The sequence below is a fragment of the Orbicella franksi genome, chromosome 8 (assembly GCF_964199315.1).
Source record: "Orbicella franksi chromosome 8, jaOrbFran1.1, whole genome shotgun sequence".
Taxonomy (NCBI): Eukaryota; Metazoa; Cnidaria; class Anthozoa; order Scleractinia; family Merulinidae; genus Orbicella; species Orbicella franksi.
In genome coordinates, this window is record NC_138152.1 from 20,829,472 (window position 1) to 20,849,367 (window position 19,896).

Here is a 19,896-nt window from a genome sequence, read left to right on the forward strand (position 1 = left end):
ATCGGCTAAAATCAAGTTTGCAAATTTTACTGGAATTCGTTAATTCTCAGCAAACAAAGTTATTGTAATAAAATGGGCCCTTTAGCTCCTTCTTTGACCCTCTAAGGTTTCATATCTGGAAAGAGTTTCCTGCAATCATGGTTTCGGAGGGATATCACTAGAAATTGTTTCAAAGTAACGCAACGTTAAGTTTGCTTTTCTTCCGGGTTTTCTTGCAGTAATCGGTTTCGTTACGCTTGGGTCAAAGGTCACGTTTTCCGAAAGAAGTGCTGCATTTAGTTCGCTATCTCAGCGCTCGCGATTTTATTTACCGAAAAAATTTATTTCAATAATTTGAAGAAGAAACAATGCTCTTTCAGACCAAGCTAGTCGTTTTAGGAAAAGCCGTGTACCAGAACACTTTTTTGGCATTTGAAAATAGGCTAAATGTAGACCTCTTGTTAAGCTGTCTTGGATCGTTAATTTAGAAAATTCATCAAATGTTTTAGTTGTAATTAAATCGCGATCTATTTAGCTCTAAATAGACAAGAAGTAAAGTACAAATACGAAGTGCAATCAGTTTGTAATGAAGACTTTTACTTTTGAGTTTACGAGCCTCTGAATATGCCGCTCATTTTCGATCGATTTTGGCCGATATTTGGGGCATTGAAACGAAAAAATTGCGTAAAAAAATAATTTTTGATTTATCGAACTTAAAACAATATTTTTTGTAACTAGTGCCCGTAGGGCTTCATTCTGGGCGAGTTTGAAAAAATTCGATTTTTTCGCTATTTCCAAGTCTAGTTGATATTTAGGCGAAGCTGCTCTTAAGTATATGAATAGAAAGCAATATTGATGCTCAGGCAATTTACTTATTTATTGCTGGCGGAGAGAAGCAACGGGAAAATGGGCCTGTAGGGGTGATGGTGAGGGCAGTCAATGGAAAAGCCCATGAAATTCGTACTCGCTTTTTCCACAATTGTTTTAACATTGTTTAACATTTGTTATTATAAGCATAGTAATTTGCTAGTAGCAAGCCTTATCTAATGGACCCTACAAGTGTGCAATCAGCCCCTTTGGTAGGACCACGCACTGGTTTTTTTTTTTTTTTAATTGTGTCGCTTGAGTTGAAAAACAGTTTTTCTTTCGTAGCTACGTTTAGAAGTATTAGGATCGCTACAGAGTGAAACAGTATTTTATGTTATGATATAATATCGAACAATATGAGATTTCTCTACGTGCTGTTATACACATGAAAGCAAATAAATTCTTTCTTGTTGTGATCGCTGTTTTCTTGATTCAAATTCTCAGAGGACCAACTTTGATATTTCTTACACCTAGTTTTTTTATTTCAAAGAGGTTGTGGAATCTATTATTTCTCTTTAGGCATATCTACTGACAAACCGTATTTCCACGCAAACCGCCCTTTCAAAATTCCCTGATCAAAGGAGTGAAAGGTATTATGCGGACGACTGGGGAAAAACACTTCCTTCTCCATCTAAGAGTAAAAATAACTTAAGTGGAATCGACATATCCCAACCAACGCCCTCAATGTCCCTCTCTGTCCCCTCATTTTCTCTTGGTTATATATGCTGTTGATAAAAAAACTTATGCGACAAATTAAATAAAAGAATTAGTTTTGGCTGTATTATCCCCGATTTTTGTTTTGTTTTGATTTCTCTTGCTCATGCCATTTTTCCAGTAATCCGGTTTGCTATCAGAATCCTAAAGTCATTCCCTAAAACAACTGCAGGTTTGTACCAGATCTTCCAGTGGCTTCACGAAATAGTCTTTTCGACCAGCAGGCCCCTCGATTTCTATTCCAGAGAGAAAGCAAATCTCTTTTAGCTGCGCTACCTTAAATTTCGCTTTTAGCATACCACGCTTTCCAAGGCTACAGATGTCATGGCCATTGCATTCAACTCGATGCCGCCAGTCGACCGCTTCGTACACCGCTTTCTGCAGTTCCTGCAGCTGTGTTTCTGTTTCCCACGCTCAAAGGTCTTCCTCACTAATGGCTTTAGCTTCTTCAACAAGTAGTTCTCCAGGTGCTTTTTGCTGACGTTGCGTTGCTGCAAGTAGTGAGAAATGATTAGCTGTCTGCTTGGCTGTTCGCCATTCTTCTGCAGCAAAACAAAGCTCACCACTCTCGTCCCTTGCAACTCTCATTTCTTTAGCCACCTTTGCTGGATCTTCTTTGTTTCCTTCAGTAGCAATTAAATATACCTATTGGTAACATTCCCAAGTAACTGAATTACATTTGACTGCCTGCTGACCAAAAGTTTTTAGTTTCTCAGATGACTAATTTAATGATCTTTTTCTTAAAGTAAATTTACAATTCCACGGCTCCTCAGATATTTCTGAATAGTTGAGATCAATAGACCAATTTCGTTGTATTGAAATTCATCCTAAGACAATAGACCTCAACTCGAGGCTCCAGGTAAGTCTGGGGGGCTTATTCCCCAAAGCCTCGCGTTGAGATCTATTGTTTTAGGCTGAATTTTAATATATCGAAATTGGAGTACTGTACTGATTCTCTGAGATTAATCAAACAATCCGGAGAAACATTAGATGCCGTGATTCATAAACTCAAGTCCACGGCAGGTGAAAAGGAAGGAGAAAGTGACCTCTACATGTACTTGGGAATAGACTTATGAAAAGAGCGCAAGAGATGGAAGTCTGCGTCTTAACTAGAGCTAAATTCAGAGAGGTGTTAATCAGTAGAGACTATTCTGATCGGTATCGCAAAGGTTAGGTTTTTTTATCCCGCTAAATTCGGGAAGTAGGACGCATCTTTTTATTAACTCTGCAGATCACTACTTGATCTTTGAAGTATAATTTACCTGTTGTCACCCCTCTATTAAACGTTTCCAACAGAAACCTCTTTCTGACCCTTTCTAGGCAATAAGATATGTATTGCTTTATTATTCGTAAAGGCACCATCGTTCTAATCACATTCGGAATAGTGATTTTCTCCCCAGAATCTAGCTTTAGTTCTTCAGTGCCATAGGCAACGTCCCGTATAAAATTTGCACGAAGTGATTTGTTTTCACCCGATCAAGTCGTGTTCGTTTTACGGGTGCGGACACCACTGGTTGTCCTTCTCCTGCAGCACGGCGACGGGCTTGATCGATCTGCCATTTGCTAAGACCTGGAATCATGTCTCTGAGCTCCTTCTTTGAAAAATGTTTCGCAAACATTGACAGAATTTACAATCGAGTTTGTCGACTTTCAGCTTTGTGATACATCCCAGCAAAATCGACAGTTGGTCTGTAGTCACTTCTTCTTTTACAGCACGTGCTCTGCTGACAAGAGTTGTATCCAAAGAACGCCTCGGTGCTTCCAGTACTTTCTCTTCTTGATCTGCTGCAATAGTTGTTGACACCTCAGTGAGAACTTGTCCCACTTTCCGCAGGTAGTAGACCTTAGGGGTGCTTGATATGCCTTCCCAATTCGAATTTAGAGTTGAGGCTATCGGCCTAACTCTTCCATCTGATATATGTGCCAATGCTTCATTCAAGACTGCACGTTTCTCTTTCTAATGCTGTTCTTTATCTACTCAAAAGCCAATCTCTTCATCTTCTTCTTTAAGGTCAGTAACAGTAAGTGTGCATTCAAACTTGGAAGAAGCGGAATATGATGAATTAATGTTGCCTTAGTCAGTAGAGTTACGCAACAAAGTCTAACTCAGTAGAGTTGAATCCATTGCATTCGTTTACTGGAAAGACTCTTTCTTCTTCAAAGTACTGCCTTCCTTTCCAGTGTTTTCCGCTTCATCCTAGATAGGTGTGACTTAATTAATGACAATATTCAATAGCACATATCGCGTTATTTGTTTTCCTTAGTTGACGAGTTCAATCTAAGTACCCGAAATTTTTCTAGATAATATCATACACATTAAGTTTCAATTTTAATTCGATCCCTTGATTAAAAACTGACAAATGTGCTTTTGCTAATATATAGTCGACTGTTGTGAAAGTAAAGAATTCTGCACCTATTTCTCATCGTGGTGAAGAGCTAACGAGGTTTGGACACAAACTGGGGAATATTTCAGTCCTCTCCAATTGAAATATAATTGGAGAAAATGCAACCATTTTCGGGAAAACCTTTGCAACTACAAAGCATTTGTTTTTGGCTAAGCGTTGGGTGACAATGTAGAAATTTTATCTCTTTTTTTGTTCTCTGGCCAAGTAAAGAAAGACAAGGCGAACAAAAAACCATTAACAGGAAGTTTTACCTCTTTTCTACTCGTGGGAGGGCTGACCATTGATAGTAACCAAATTCCAGGACTTTTTTAGTAGGAAATAATACGATGCATTAAATTTTAGTCACGTGGCTTGACATCTAGCAATGTGTAAATAAACGATGTGTGTTGGCAGGCTGTTGTACCGGTAGCCATCCTACACAAACCTCTGTTTGGTAAGCAAATAAAGTGGGATTGGCAGCACTTTCTACCCCACCCCTGTTAAAGGCACAAATTTAATAACCAGTCACAAATGTAATAAAGGTCACAAGGGTAATAACAATTGGTCACAAATGTAATAAGGTTAAAAGTGTAATAAAAATTGGTCGCAAGTGTAATAACAATTGGTCACAAATAAAATAAAGGGCACAAGAATAATCACAGTTGGGCAGTAACGTAAAAAAATATCTTGGGGAAGAGAATTAAGAAAAGTCCGGAAATGTCGTGAAAACAGTTCGTCTTGAGTTTAGCGAGTTAAAAATGCAAGCTGCTTTCACCAGAAAAAAACAAGCAATTTTCTCGCCAATATGACCGGAAATTCACGCCAAGTTATACTACCTCGCGAGATGGTATTACTTATAATCGTAAACAAAGAACTTGAAATCAACGTTTTGAAATACCAATGAGAGATTATGTTTGGTAGATCTATCTTCAATAACTTTTCTAAAACACCTGCACTTGTTCCTTTGACTCTTGTTCCACGAGGAGCCGCAGACGCTAAAATTTTTGCGCGGCACATCAAAGAAATTTTTAGTTTAAAGACAAATTCCTAAAATATTTTGCCTGGTGATCTGAGCTGAAGGTGTTAAAGCACCGGGGATCCCTAAACCACATCCCGATAGAGATGACACGCAGATCTTTCATTGAATTAATTACGGGCATGAGAAAACAGATTACGTTGTGAAACATAATTATACAAATGCAGGCGGTGTTGGACATGGTGCACGTGACAGTATTCGACCAATCATATGTCGTCTCAGCCGGAGCAATGGCGGACACATTTTTCGTTGCGAACGGAGAGTAGGTTGTCGCTTCTCTACCGATTTCTGCACTCATCATGAGAATCAAACGAACCTTTTCTAGGAACTGCTAGTGTAATATCTAGACCAGTTATTTGCCAAGCCTCAAGTGCAGGTAAGCCATTTTTGCATCAGAACTAGTCAATGGAAATCATGCTATGTTGAAAACGTTTGTTTAGCACGCGCGCTTGACATGGATATTCTTTTTGTCGTTTGCGGTGTAAGAGGGATCAGTATTGTAGATTATTTTTGCCTGAAAATTTAGTTCGAGAGTTGAAGTTAGGGCATTTTCCTTGATTTGTCAGATGTTCGCGGCATTTCGCGGGAGTGATTGTGTGATTTCTACCCTTGTTTTAAGAGTATAATTTTGTGGCTCGGCTTGTTCCCTTTACATCTTTATGTTTTCTTGTTGTTATTGTTTTGTTTTGTTTTTTTTTTGTAGTGCGTATGTCATCCGTCTGTTTGGCCTATGTTGAAGACTTTTGAAACCTGCTTTGGTTGATAGTCCATTAAAGATATCATCTCATTCACAGTGAATTTTCACTATCATGATCACTGCCTGTCTTGAATTTATATCTCCAACAGAAAGTTACTACTCTTGGATCGGATGTTATTGTTCAGTCATCTATGGCTGATTGGTTTTGATCTAGCACTTCTTTACGCTTGTTTTCCTTTGAATGTTGGTAGTAGTGGGAGACTATACATGACCAAATAATAAGTGTTTCACGTGTGTAGTTACGGATAATTGTCAACCCACCTAGAGCAGACCCAGCCAATGTGTTTGAAGCAAATGCTGAATTACCAGCTGGTATTTTAAAAAACTATGGGCTTGGAATTAACTTTGCTATATTTCCCAAGAACTAAATTTATCCACTTACACTGTAGTGATCAAACAAGGAAAGCTACAGCATGCTGCTGTTTAGGATATCAAATTTAGAATGGAATAGATCAAAACAAAATACATAATGACATAGTGCAAGTGACTACTTAGAAAGCTGCATGGCAATTCCAAGTTTTAAGACTTACTGCAAGTGTTCAATCTAGTGTATCTGCTTGTATTTTAAAATGTTGTTACAGTTTAGTTATCTCAGTCAAAACATCTCACTATAGATGATCTAAGATACAGCTACATGCTAGATTATTCTGAATTCAGTTGGTCACAGTCATTACGAGTCGACCTGCTGTGGAGACTGTTTTTGGCAACATTTTTAACAGCCAATGTAGGAAATGTTAATATCAGTACATGATCACTGTGTTGTTGACCACAGGACTTGCAGTAAATAATAAATCTTTAACTGACAGATATTTTAAATGACCTACATAGCACGGTTCTGGGTAAAGAGCTCCCTTTAGTTTACACAAGTTACATTGAACCTTAAACTTCAGCAGAGGTGTGATATGAGGACATGCAATGAAGGCATGCAGGTCAGGACCATGAGTTATTCATTCATTGCTAATTGACTGTGTCTATCATTCACAATCTTGCACTTTACTAAGTTAGAAGTGAACTTAATGCTGGCCGCTGTTTCCAAATATGGTTTTTGTGCTATTTTGCTGGTTTTTTTGTTGTGTTTGTCAGTACTTTTCAAATATTCAGTTTAAAAAGCATACTTTGAAATTGAATTATTATTTGCAAGTAATGTAGGTCAATTTTTTCTCACATCGCCCATCTGCAATTTTAGTTGCAGTCACTTTAAATAGCATGAGGTATATTATTGGTCCAAAGCATTCATTTCATGTAACTTAACCAAGCCTTCTTTCCATTGAGCCCGATTTCCCTTTTACATGGCCTCACATGTGCTGAGAACCCAGGAATGGACACTTGGAGCAGATAAAAGTTACATCCAACACGTATGCACTAGGTGAAGAGAAATCTCAAACTCTCATCAGTTTGAACATTGATATTGCCAGTGGCAATGTCTGAGGCAAAGTTATTTGTAGACCTTTTACTTTAAACACATTCAAGGAAGTTGAGCAAGACCAAAATCGTGTTATCCCGTTGTCTACAAAATAGATCCACACAGTACATATTTAATCTTGGATTTGTAAGTTGAACAAGAATTTGCTGGAAGTGTGACCTGGTACAGGGGATGAATACAATTATTTTTTACCACTTACTTTAAAACAAAACATACCCTACTTTTCCCATTAAGCTTCTAGTTTTTTAATTCCATTTATTGCAAATTATTTTTCTTATTTTGAAAGAGCCATAGCTCATTAGCAAGCTGTTTATGATTCCTTTTGGCTAATTAGGAAATACAGCGGGCGAAACTCGATTAATCAAGCTTTACACAAATTTTCAAGGACAAAACATTGCTTTGATTTTGAATTATTCAGCCCTTTTCTTCGTGGATTTTACTTCTCAGCAATCTTATCGTCGAACGAAAACATAATATCTGTCAACAACCATGTTGTTGGCCAGCGATACACTGATACACTTCACACACAAGTCGAGATATCTAAGAAGGAAAGTGCCGAAGGTAGGTTCAATTCCGGCAAGTTAAGATCGAATTCGAAGAGGTCAGAAACGGAAATAATTTATCTTTCAACCGTAGAGATTCGATGAACACAGCACTGAAAATGGTGGCTTTGTAAATCGAGCAGAAGTCATCTACAGCTATTATTTGGCCTGCGGAACATTTAATGTGGATGTCATTCCAGATTTCTTTCAGGTTCGGATGGGAGCGTACCTCCTATAAAGTCATATTTCCACATCACCATCAGCACGTGGAGATATTTGCTGTTGAGCTATCAGATGAAAATGAGTTCCGGGTAAAATTTCTCCCGGCATACTTTGCGAGTCGTGTCCAACACCGCCTGATACAAATGCGTGTATTTCAGAGGTACGTTCTTTTCTTGGATGACCACCTTTTCCCTGTGTCCGGCGCTAGCGAGAGCACACTTCTCACATCGCGTTGGGAGTAAGGTTGTGAATAATAATTTTCTTGACTAATTTTTCCACGAGACTCTGATTTTTTTCTCAGACTACGATAATTCCCGGCAACCTGTGGTGCCTGGATAAACGAAAATAACGGAATAGACACAAACATTGATTTCATGCCTTCCATTTTCGAAGGCAAGTTGAAGCATTCTTCTCATGCGGAAATACCATCGCTTAAAACAAAATGTGTGGCTATCAAGGATTATAAATCTGATATGACTTGTTCTTAATTACAAAATTTCGCCCAAATAAATACCTGTAATATGCCAATATTACTGTAATATGCACTGTAATATACCAGTAATGTGCAATTAATGGCACAAAAAACGGACAATAATTTTTATGCTCTGGCTATTTTTACAATATAGAAAATAAAGAGTACATCAAAAGGGAGCATCTCTACCCAAGAGGGATGTTTACAAAATTAAGATCACAGTGTGACTGTTAAATTGTTACTCTCAGGTATATTCTACCCACGATGTATATGATGGTGTGAGGGTTAGATTGTTACTCTCAGGTATATTCTACCCACGATGTATATGATGGTATGAGGGTTAGATTGTTACTCTCAGGTATATTCTACCCACGATGTATATGATGGCGTGACTCTTAGATAATTTCTAACTCTCAGGTATATTCTACCCACGATGTATATGATGGTATGAGGGTTAGATTGTTACTCTCAGGTATATTCTACCTACGACATATATGATGGCGTGACTCTTAGATAATTTCTAACTCTCAGGTATATTCTACCCACGTTGTTACAGAGTTAATATGATGGCGTGACAATTAGATAATTTGAAACTCTCAGGTATATTCTACCCACGTTGTTACAAAGTTAATAGGACGCCGTGACTGTTATATTGTAGCTCTAAGGTATATTCTACCCACGTTGTTACAAAGTTAATATGATGACGTGAGTGTTAGATTGTAACTCTCAGGTATGTTACAAAGTTAATGCGACGGCGTGACTGTACCCACGATGTTACAACGTTAATATGATGGCGTGACTATTAGATTGTAACTCTCACGAATATTCTACCCACGATCATTACAAAGTTAAGATGATGGCGTAACTATTAGATTGTTACTCTCATGTTTTTTTTTCTGGCCACAATGGCTACCTGGATATGGGATTTTTGATACCAAGAAGGCTCTTCACTTCACTGATCTTCTTCTTGACTTTATTCGCATAACTCGAACTTGCACCATTTCGTCAGAGGACAGTAATCGCGTAGGAAGGAATCGTCTCCCAAGGAACTTTGCTCGCATAGTTTGCTACGATTCATCACCTTTCCATAGCCCAAGGGCTGAGCAACCAAACAGTCGAATTTTCGGTGCAATATATTTGTACCCGACCAGGTTCATGTTAACAGTGTTTCAATTATTACCCTCAGTTCGAAAAGACGATGCTTGTGGATCTCCTTCGGATTCATCAGACATTATCTTTGTAATTTCGAAATGTTGAGCAGCTACCTCTTGTCACCTCAGTCAAGTCGACATTTGCTGTACACTTGAAACAGAATGACGCCTGCACTGCGCGGAACACTCGATCGAAATGCCGCGCCAAAAAGTGGCGCGCTTGCCACTTGATAGTTAACTTATCGATGGCTAATGTTAAACCTATCTACAAAGGTAATTGTCCAAAACAGTAATATGATCTGCGGTTAATCCATCCCGACTTGACGAAGGTATACACTAAACATACTTGTTTGCCTGTTTTCAAGTGGCAAGAAGGACTATTTAGGGAAATTGACAGAATAACTGCGTTTCTTGATACAATTATTGTTTGCCATTCGCATTGACGTAATTACAATAATCGTGGTTTTGAGGCTTTGGTGTTTTTCGCACCTAAGGTGTTTTATTCATCCGGGCGGTTTCCTACTATCCCTTGACCAATCTGTTATTGATAACTAGGTTGTGTTTTCACTAGAACAATTTTGGCTAGATAAAGTCGGAAAAGTCCGGAAATGCAGTGAAAACAGTTTGTCTTGAGTTTAGCGAGTTAAAAATGCAAGCTGTTTTCACCAGAAAAACAAGCAATTTTCTCGCCAATATGACCGGAAATTCACGCCAAGTTATACTACCTCGCGAGATGGTATAACTTGTCCTGGCGAGTGCCGCAGCCAATCACATTCTGCATAGTGACAGACGCCTGCCAAAGAATCTGGCAATAGTATTTACCAGACGCTCTATCCCAGTTCAGTGTCCGAAACTGAACTTTTAAAACAGTAGACGAGTTCGACAGTCCTTCTCATTTATTTCGGTTTACCATTCCAACGGTCTCATTAGCTTCTCCAGTTCGTCGACGAGTACCCTACCTATGACACGGTGTCGCCGTTCAGAACGAGTTCCTGCATTACAACATTTCGTCGCATCTTCCTCATTTCTGGGGACATTAACTGCATCGTCTGGAAGAAATGCCTTCTCCCTCGCATAAATATAGCTAGAAAAGCGCTTCCTCTCTCAGCCATTTTTGAAAGTTGCGCGCTTTCGTAATTTGAATCTTCTGGGTTAAATTTCAATTGAAAACAGATGTCACGTTTAACTAGTAAATGTTGGTCTGTAAACAAACACCTAGAAAGAATTTTCAGCTAGTTAATCCACCTAGTGAAAACGTAGCCTTAATCAAAAAATAAATCCAATTAACTTCGGGACAGAAACTTCACTGCTTGCGGCTCCTATAAATTAAATGACCGGCGTGGTAATCCTGATAAGCATTATTTGTTTTTCAGACCAATAAGTTTAAAGCAAAATTCGCACTTAGCACGGACAGAACTAAAGACCATGTCTCGAGTAAATAATTTTGATTTTTAGACGGGAAGGTAAAGAGGTGCAAAGGTTTAGTTTCACTGACTGCTAGCCGGTCTATCATCCTCTTCTCAGAAGACTTATGCCTCTCGCTACAATGGAATGTGAAAGTTAAGACTTGCTCGGTCGAGCTTGTTTGAAAGGATGGACGACCATGGATCTGTTTGTATATCTTGTCATCATAAATAAAGTAGTTGTCCAACGTTGACATACAGGATGATGAGGTGCTGCTATTCTTGGATGTGGTATCACTATTTACAGCTTTTCCTGTAGATAAAGCCTGTGATTACATAAACAATAAACTACTCAAGGACGACCCACTTTCTTCAGTCACGAGCCTGGACAACAATGAAATCACCTCACTGTTGAACTTTGTCTTATCCAACAACTACTTATTTATCATGACAAGATATACAAACAGATCCATGGTTTCGCGATGGGCAGCCCTGTCAGCCCTGTGGTGGCGAACTTGTGCACGGAGGCGATCGAAGAAGTGGCCATGAACACGTCTGAAGTACAGCTTAAAGTATGGAAACGCTGTGTGGATGACATCTTTGGTATTATCAAAAGGAATGCTGTCAACTTCTTTCATACTACACTTAATTCCATCGACCCACACATCGCATTCACTATTGAAGAGGAATCTGAGCAACAGATCGCTTTCTTAAATACTTTGGTTTCCCACAAGGATAGCACGATCACTATCGGTGTTTAGTAGAATTCTACTAGTACACTAATGCAAATGCTGTAATCTGATTGGCTAAGCCATTGAACACTATCAGGCATTAGTGTGCAATGGCTGATGGTCGTCTAGGAGATGGCGGCGTTTTTTCGTTTTTCCAAAGTTTTGGAGGAAACTTCTGATCCAGATGGATAATTAAATTCGTGAGAAGTCTAAATGAAAAACACTTACGGTTTATTGACTTTAAAAAAGGTGAAATTATTGAAAAAACTGATGCGCACGCGCACACAACTTCAATTTTAAATGACAATTCAATCCGAGCGATCTTTTTTTCTGGCGCAAAGTTTAATAATACGTCAAGAAATAACTGGAAACCGTTATTTGAAGTAAATTATAGTAAGAATTATACCTCATCAGCTATCACCTCATAGAAATCGAGAGCGAATAATCTAATTGTTAAATATCGCAAAGCAACCCACACGGACAGATATTGAGACTTTCCTTCTCACAGTGACAAACGCCACAAGATTAGCACAGCTGAGACCCTCTTACATCGAGTAATTAAACTCCCTGATACATCGCAAGGGAAAAATACCTAAATCAACCACGTCACTGATGCTCTACGAGCCAACAACTATCCCTCTTATGTTATTTCCAACATCTTAAAGCAGAAATTTTCCAAACCGCCCACACAACTAAAGAAATGGTTTGCACGTTTTTTTTTTTTTTTTTAAATTGGCTGCGCGTTCAGGGAACCCTAAGAGTTTTGCCGTCCTTCCCTTCATCAGTGGTGTCACGCAACCACTAAAAAGAATTCTTCGAAGGCGAGACATTCAAGTTGTAAATAAGCCCTTCAAGTCTTTACAACGAGAGTTTCCTTCTTCTAAATTCAGACCATCTATTAAACATCAACCGAACGTGATTTATAAGATACCCTGCGCCGATTGTGATTGGTGATATGTAGGCAAAACTGGCCGGTGTGTTGAAACTCGTAAGAAAGAAAATATCAGGAATGTCAAAACATGTACTAATGGTCAAACATTGCGAAACATGCATCGTCATTCGACCATTGCATAGATTTTGATAACTCTAGTGTCGTCGACAAAGGCTCTTTTCGCATTAGAAAAACTCTGGAGGCTTGGCACACCTCTGCCACGAAGCATGCTGGCAACAATTCTAAGCCGATTCCAAACCAAAATAGTATTCTTTTTTAAACTATAGTCACCTAATTTACACATTTTTACTTTTCTCTTGTTCTTCTTCTTATTTTTATCTCGCCTTTTCTTGTATATATTTATCATTCTGCATTCCATTTTTATCCGTCGAAGGCTGTAGATGGACAGCCGAAAGGTCATGTTCTTTTTAAAGATTTTTAGCCAGCGAACATTTTTATCGTAATTTTGATTTCGCGCAAGTTGTTTCAAAAACGCTCGACCGAGCAAGAGTCTTAACTTTCACATTCCATTGTGGCGAGAAGAATGAGTCTTCTGAGAAGAGGATGATAGACCGGCTAGAAGTCAGTGAAACTAAACCTTTGCACCTCTTTACCCGTGACCCGCGCTGATTAGACAGTCCCGATATCAACGGTCCACCGCAAGCAGCGTGAACTTTTACCATTATTATTTCCTAAATTTCTAGTTTTAGTTTGTTTAAGTATTTAATTATTCTTTCAATTCATTTTTAAATTTTATTTCATTTTTAATTTTTCTTTGCATATTTACTATTGTTTTTTTACTATTTTTAACACGCCGCACTCCGCACTCCGCACTCCGCGTTTTTGGAACAGCCTTCAGATAACGCCTTGTCATAAAAATACACCGGTCATCACTTTTTTGAAATTAAAGTGCAACATGTAGTCTAGCGTCTTTAAATGTTTTTGTTCTTGAGAAGCAAACACATAAATCGATAATTTCTTGATGTTTCTTTGAAGTGCGTAGAAAGAAAGTAATGAGATTAACAAATCATCTGCAGTTCCTGTAAAAAATCATGAAGATAATTCAAAAAAGAAACAAAATAAGTTGAGGGAAAATGTTCAACAATAAGCTGGCGAAATTTCAGTCCATCGGTTGAGGGACTGCAAATTTAAAAATTAAAAGGTGGGCCTATCTTCGCTAAATTTTCGATCGGAATAAAAGCGAAAGGTTTTGTTTGTTTGTTTTTTGGTGGCGTCATCCTTGTAAAGCATTCTAACGCCTTAACGTCAATGTTAATTCATACCAGAAAGGGATCACCTTGCTCTAACAATAGGTGATTGGCAGGTAACGTGCGGCAGGACGAGCTCATGGCGGCAATTGTCTTTTCAGTTTACCTCATCTTCCGATCGTGGTTGGTAAATTCAAAATTATTGCTCCATGTCTAAAAACACCATCAAATTTCGTGTTACTAAACATAGTTTTCTTTCGCGTCACTAATTTTCATGGAGATGCTGGTTTATGCGAGTGAAATATGCCGAAAGTAAAGACAAAGTTCTGAGCACATTCCTAAAAACGGAACCACAGGCGAGAGCTCTGCGAGAAAGACAGTACAGTGAAGTCACTTTAAAGTTAAACAGCGTAATTTCATTAGTTAAAAACAAAAAAGTTTCACTAAAGCCAGTTATGTATTTCATTGACGCTTACTGAACAATTAAATGGTATTATTATATTTGTGATCATTTGTTGTTACAGTTGTGATCTTTACTACATTTGTGAGCAATTGTTATTAGACTTGTGATCTTTGTTACATTTGAGGCCGATTGTTATTACTCTTCTGACCTTTGTTACATTTGAGGCCGATTGTTATTACTCTTGTGACCTTTGTTATGTTTTTGACTAGTTATTACATTGGTGCCTTCAGCAGGAGTTGAGTAGAAAGTGCTCCTAATCCGTCTATTTGCTTACCAAACCGAGGTTTGCATAGCGTGGCTACCCTCTCAGCAGCCTGCCATTACATTTGCGCCTTCAACACCCCGCCTCGTCCCGCCCTTAGAGGCCAACGAACATTCTGGCGAAACCAGATTACCAGCGGTCTCCGCTCTGATACCTTAACAAATATGATATAGGAGACGGATAGGAAGAGCTGCCGGACCTTTAAGAACGGTAATGGGAATTTAAAAAAAAAAAAAAAAAAGAAAAGAAAAAATATCACGTTTACGTAGAACCTGCGACGCCCAACTCTTTAACTCTATTGGCATCTTCACAAAATTGTTTCGGGGTCGAATAAATAAAGCAGTGCTGTCAGAGTTTATATATCATCCAAGGGAACAGTGTTCCACTTTTAACCCAAAACATTCACCTTAAAGATTGTCGTCACATTTTGAGGTTACATCCTCCACTTTTAATCTGGTTGGATGACCTTTTCGACCAGTGCTACACAGGCTGAAACAATATTGGATTTACTAGTTTTAAAATACGCAAAAAAATGTTGATTTCAATTAAAGGAAATGTTACATTGTAACAAAACAACGCATCTGTTATTGGCTGAGATTTCCGAACTAATAAGAAACTACACGTAAGGTGAAAATATCTTAATGTAACATATAAAAAGTAAATTAACTACCAAAAATAGGTCAATTGCGAGGAAATAATTTGAATATTGCCTCATTTTACTTACCGGATTCTATTGGAACTAAAGCTTGAAACTCCTGATATATTTCTTCCGACACCTGTTTGTTTACCCGACGAGGATTTTTTTAATTTTTTCGCTTCATCACTGTAAGATGGGTGAGAACACTGGACTTGAACTTCTGGTAATGTGTTATTAATTGGTATCTGTGCTTTGGACATACGGTAATCCTTTCCCTGTCTTCCTCTGATAGTGAATGCAATCTTGCGCGATGAGAATAACATCAGTCTCGTTAATCTGTGTCCCGAAGCCTTGACTTCGACTGACACCCAGATTAGTCAAATAATCTGTTAAATCCTTTCTGCATAGTTTTAGAGGAATAACATAAAGCTCATTTGGTGCGTATGGTGTTGGACCGCACACACTGTCAACAGCTGAAAATGAGCAGCTTATTTTCCGTTTTACATTACGCCCAGGAGGAAGGGGGTGATTCTATTGTTTTCCGGTGTTGATTCGTGACCGACTCGTCGCAGCCATTGTGACGTCACATAGCAACGAGTGAGCGCTTCGAGTGGCCTATTCAGATTACGCCATTGAAGAAGGACGACAGAGGTTAACAAAGACAAAAAAACAAGCCTAATATCGCTTTTGTTGGCTAACTAAGTGTAGGTGTCTACAGTTTGTTGTTGCTTTTTGTCTGTGTGCATAATCTGTTTTAGCTTTATGCGCGCGTAGTCGTGTATTCTTCTTGATATTTGTTGCGGGTAAGTGGCGGGATCGCCATCTTGAAAACCGGACTAGAAAAATCAACGTAAAACGTTCGCGTTTTCTCTCTGAAAAGTCCTACTAATAGTCTTGTTAATAGGAGGTTTCATGCATTTATAATATACGTTTGATCTCCGTGTCTCCCTGTGTCGATTGAACCGGCCGTTTCTCTCATCAATCCATTTGAGTGTTGTGTATTTCTTGATTTCCACCAAAACTTCCCTGCGATGTGATCGGTTTATATCTGTTTTGGAGCACCTCTGTTGGTAGTTATCAGGCATTGAAATTCAATTCTTGGTGTTTCGACTTTATTGGCTTTTTGTGTTTTAATTGTGTCCGCTGTACGGTGGAATTTGTTGGCTTTAATCGTAGAGCAGTTTTCTTTTCTTTTCTTTCCTTTTTTTTTCGTTCTTTTTTTTTTTGTGTTGGCTTTTGTTGTGAAGGTTTGTTGGCCTTCTTTTCCTATCTAGTTTTTTTTTCCTTCTCGGAACAGATAATGTCCACGGAAAACATAGAAATATGCCATTTTTTGGCACCAAATGAAGGCTACTTTTCATAAAACCTGCATTACCAAATAAAACATTGATTGATTGAATTCGTTTTCCCTCAGACACTGGAAGTCCATAAGCTTCATTCTCGTTCAGTGTGCTTAGCAGCTTAAAATCATCATCATCATCATCATTATCGTCGAATATTAACCCAGGATAACCCTTCAGTACAAAGTACTGTTATCAACAGGGTCCTGCTACGCTCTCATTCTGACCATATCTGGCCATACAAACCCTGCCTGTTCCATTTTTAGTGGTTTTATTTGTAGTTAGTGTTATAGCAGTCAGGGCTAAAAACCTTGATATTGGCCTTGGAGAATTCCCCCTGTTTTGCTTTGTTGTGTGTTTTCATTGCTCGATGTTCAGTTATCCTTGTGTACTGAAAAAATGGTTGAATTTCACCACTTTAGCTTTCTCTTCGCTGTGGCATTAAAGTGAAAAGGTTGGTTACATTTATTTTGGTTGCTGATAAAACAGAAAAGTCACATTTTTTTTTCCTTCCCACCAAAGTATAACTATCTTAAATTCGAGATCTCCAATTATTAAACTTGGCAATTGATTTTTACTAGCAATCAAGCTGAGGTAAACCTTTACATGACTTTGTGCCCTTAAAGAAATATGTTGGGCAGCCATAATCAATGGAAGTTTAACTGGAGGTTTGGAAGGGCCCCTAACGGGGAGCAAAAATGACGCAGGAACTTGTAAATTTGACAGCATGATTGAACAATATATGTGAAAAATATAGAGTTCTCATATGCATGTCTTGGGAGGACAGGTGTTAAAGAAGAAGGGTGATGAGGGGGGGGGGGGGCATCCAGCCTTTAAAGGGTAAATGTTCATCAGAATCCCTAAGTAATACCTAGTGTGGCATTCTAAAAGGGAGTTTGTGCATTATGACATGACTGTTCCTTCCAGTGGCATTCCCTGCAAAAAAAAGAAAGTGTCTTTAATAACCTGTTTTCAGTGGAATGCAACTTTTTACATGAACAAAAGGGAAGTATTAGCCGATTATGACAGTAGTAATATAGCTGCTAAATTACCCGATTGCAACCTCGTTTTTAATTTATAGAAAATTGCCGCCAATAAAAGTGTGAGAAAATATGACGTCACCTTTACGTCAACAGGTGAATCAGGCGTTGAAACTGGGGGGTGGCCCGTATAGGTTAGGCTAAGTGGGCGGAAAATAAATGGATTCAAGATAGCCGCCAAGTATACCCCATAACCAATACCCTCTCGCTGGGTCTGACGTCACGGCAACGGGGGATGCCCCCTCAATAGGCTGCGGTCATGCAAAGGGAGATACCCTCTCTGATAAGAATATAAAAAGCTGATATAAGAAGATTCCTGATAGGCTTTTTCTTATAATGCGAACGATGGAACGATGGGTCGATATTCTTCAAGCAATTGAGCGTTTTAATCCTTACCGCAATTACGTTCTATCTCTGATAAGAAATGTTACAACAGAATTTCTGTGGCCTTGTTATTAGACGCGTTTCCGTAAGACATCATGTAAAGATCACATAAGAATTGTCTTTTCCCTTTTACGATTTCCTCCAGTAAAATTTATATGCTTCGTAAGTGTTTTTCACTTCCGAGAACAAATCGAAAGATTTCTCGGAAAAAAAAAAATGAAAACGGGGTTAACTTGTGAGTAGAAGACACCGCTGGGAAAGAGGTCGCCTGTCATAAGACAGTCTGGTCTGTCATAAGACAGTCTGGTCAAATGGCTGGGACAAATGGCTAGGACATTTATTTGTTTAAAAAGAAATCTTGTTATGGTTTGAAAATATACTTGGAGGCGTTTATGAATAAAGGCCCTGGTGTATTATTTTTATTTATTTTTTTATTTTTTTTCGAAAAACATTGTCGTGTGGTGTGAGTGCGTTCCAAGAAAGGTATTAAGGTGCCTACCCAATGTCATTTTTCTTGATTTACACCGAAGACAGCGTTGAGGATATATTGTGAATATCGAAGTGCAAGAACAGAAATTTTACCAGTCGTTGGACCAGTTGATCCAAAACATCACCCAACTGATCAATACGTTGGTGTCCAACGTGGTTGAGAGGTCGCCGCAGTTATACATGAAAAAATATTCGCGAATACCACCTGCCCAAACCCCAAGGCGCGTAAGAACGAGTACCTGCTGTTACCAGCGAATCCCACTTGTTAACTCCATCGAGTGGAAGTGTATGATGTTTAACAACGAACACCCAATACACTGAAAAATTTATAAAATGAAGTGTGTCGTTAGACGTTTGGTCAGATCATACAGATCAGAAAGGGGTACAATAAGAGTTACGTTAGTGATGTTGAACAGATAGCGGAACACGAAGAACACGGTGAGGATAACGAATATGAAGAACCAGAGGACGAATCAGAGGACGCAGAAGATGATAAACCAGAGGAGGAAGAAGATGAAGAACCAGAGGGGGAAGAAGATGAGGAAGACAATCCATGGGTGGCCATTGGAGATGAAGTCGAGGAGCGAAATAAAGAAAAAATTACCTATAATCTGGCTATCTGAAACATGGAATCACACTGCCAGTGATGAATCCACCAATGTTTTGCTTATCCACGCCCCCTTACTCCCGAGCCAGAGGCTGGTTACTTACAAATTTCCTTTTTTCTTTAATTTGGTAGAGAAAAATTCGTTGATAGTTCAGAAAATATTTCTAAGAGTCATAAAAATGGCAACGACCGTTGCGAAACGGACAACTGCTCCGAAGGCTCAGTGAATATTTGCCAACGTTCACTGAGCCTGAGGCGAATAATTGTTTTAGTATAATTTTCAGAGGTGAATATCAAGGAATAAAATAACGGAGTAAAATATAACAACATAGACGCAATTGTTTGTTTGCATACACTTATGCAACCGTAGTTTTAATGATAAACTTACATGTGCATCGATTGCGAATCAATTTACTTATCGAGTTTAGCAGTAAAACAAACAAACGAAACAATACCAAAAATGAATTCATCGGTACCTTTGTTTTATCGTTGCTGACTTTATTCACAGTTGTCATCATCGTCTAAAAATGATTAGCTTTTTAAATTTCGCTCAATCGACCTCACCTAGCTGCAGGCGGTCACTGAGTTTGCGATTCTATAATGCCTTTAATACGAGTTCTTGAAAGGATTTTAAGTTCAAGGGCGCAGCATTCATTTTGAAAATTCTCCATTCTTTTCAATATTCTGGACTTGGAATGGTGCCTTCCGAATAAATGAAGAAATTATTCAGAAACTGTACGCTATGTTTACTTGAAAATCTATCAGTCGTCCAAACGAGGAGGAATATCGAGACTCTGGTCTATGGGTCTTTATTTGCCAGAAGTCTATCTTGCATGATCTCCGTCTTACTTCAC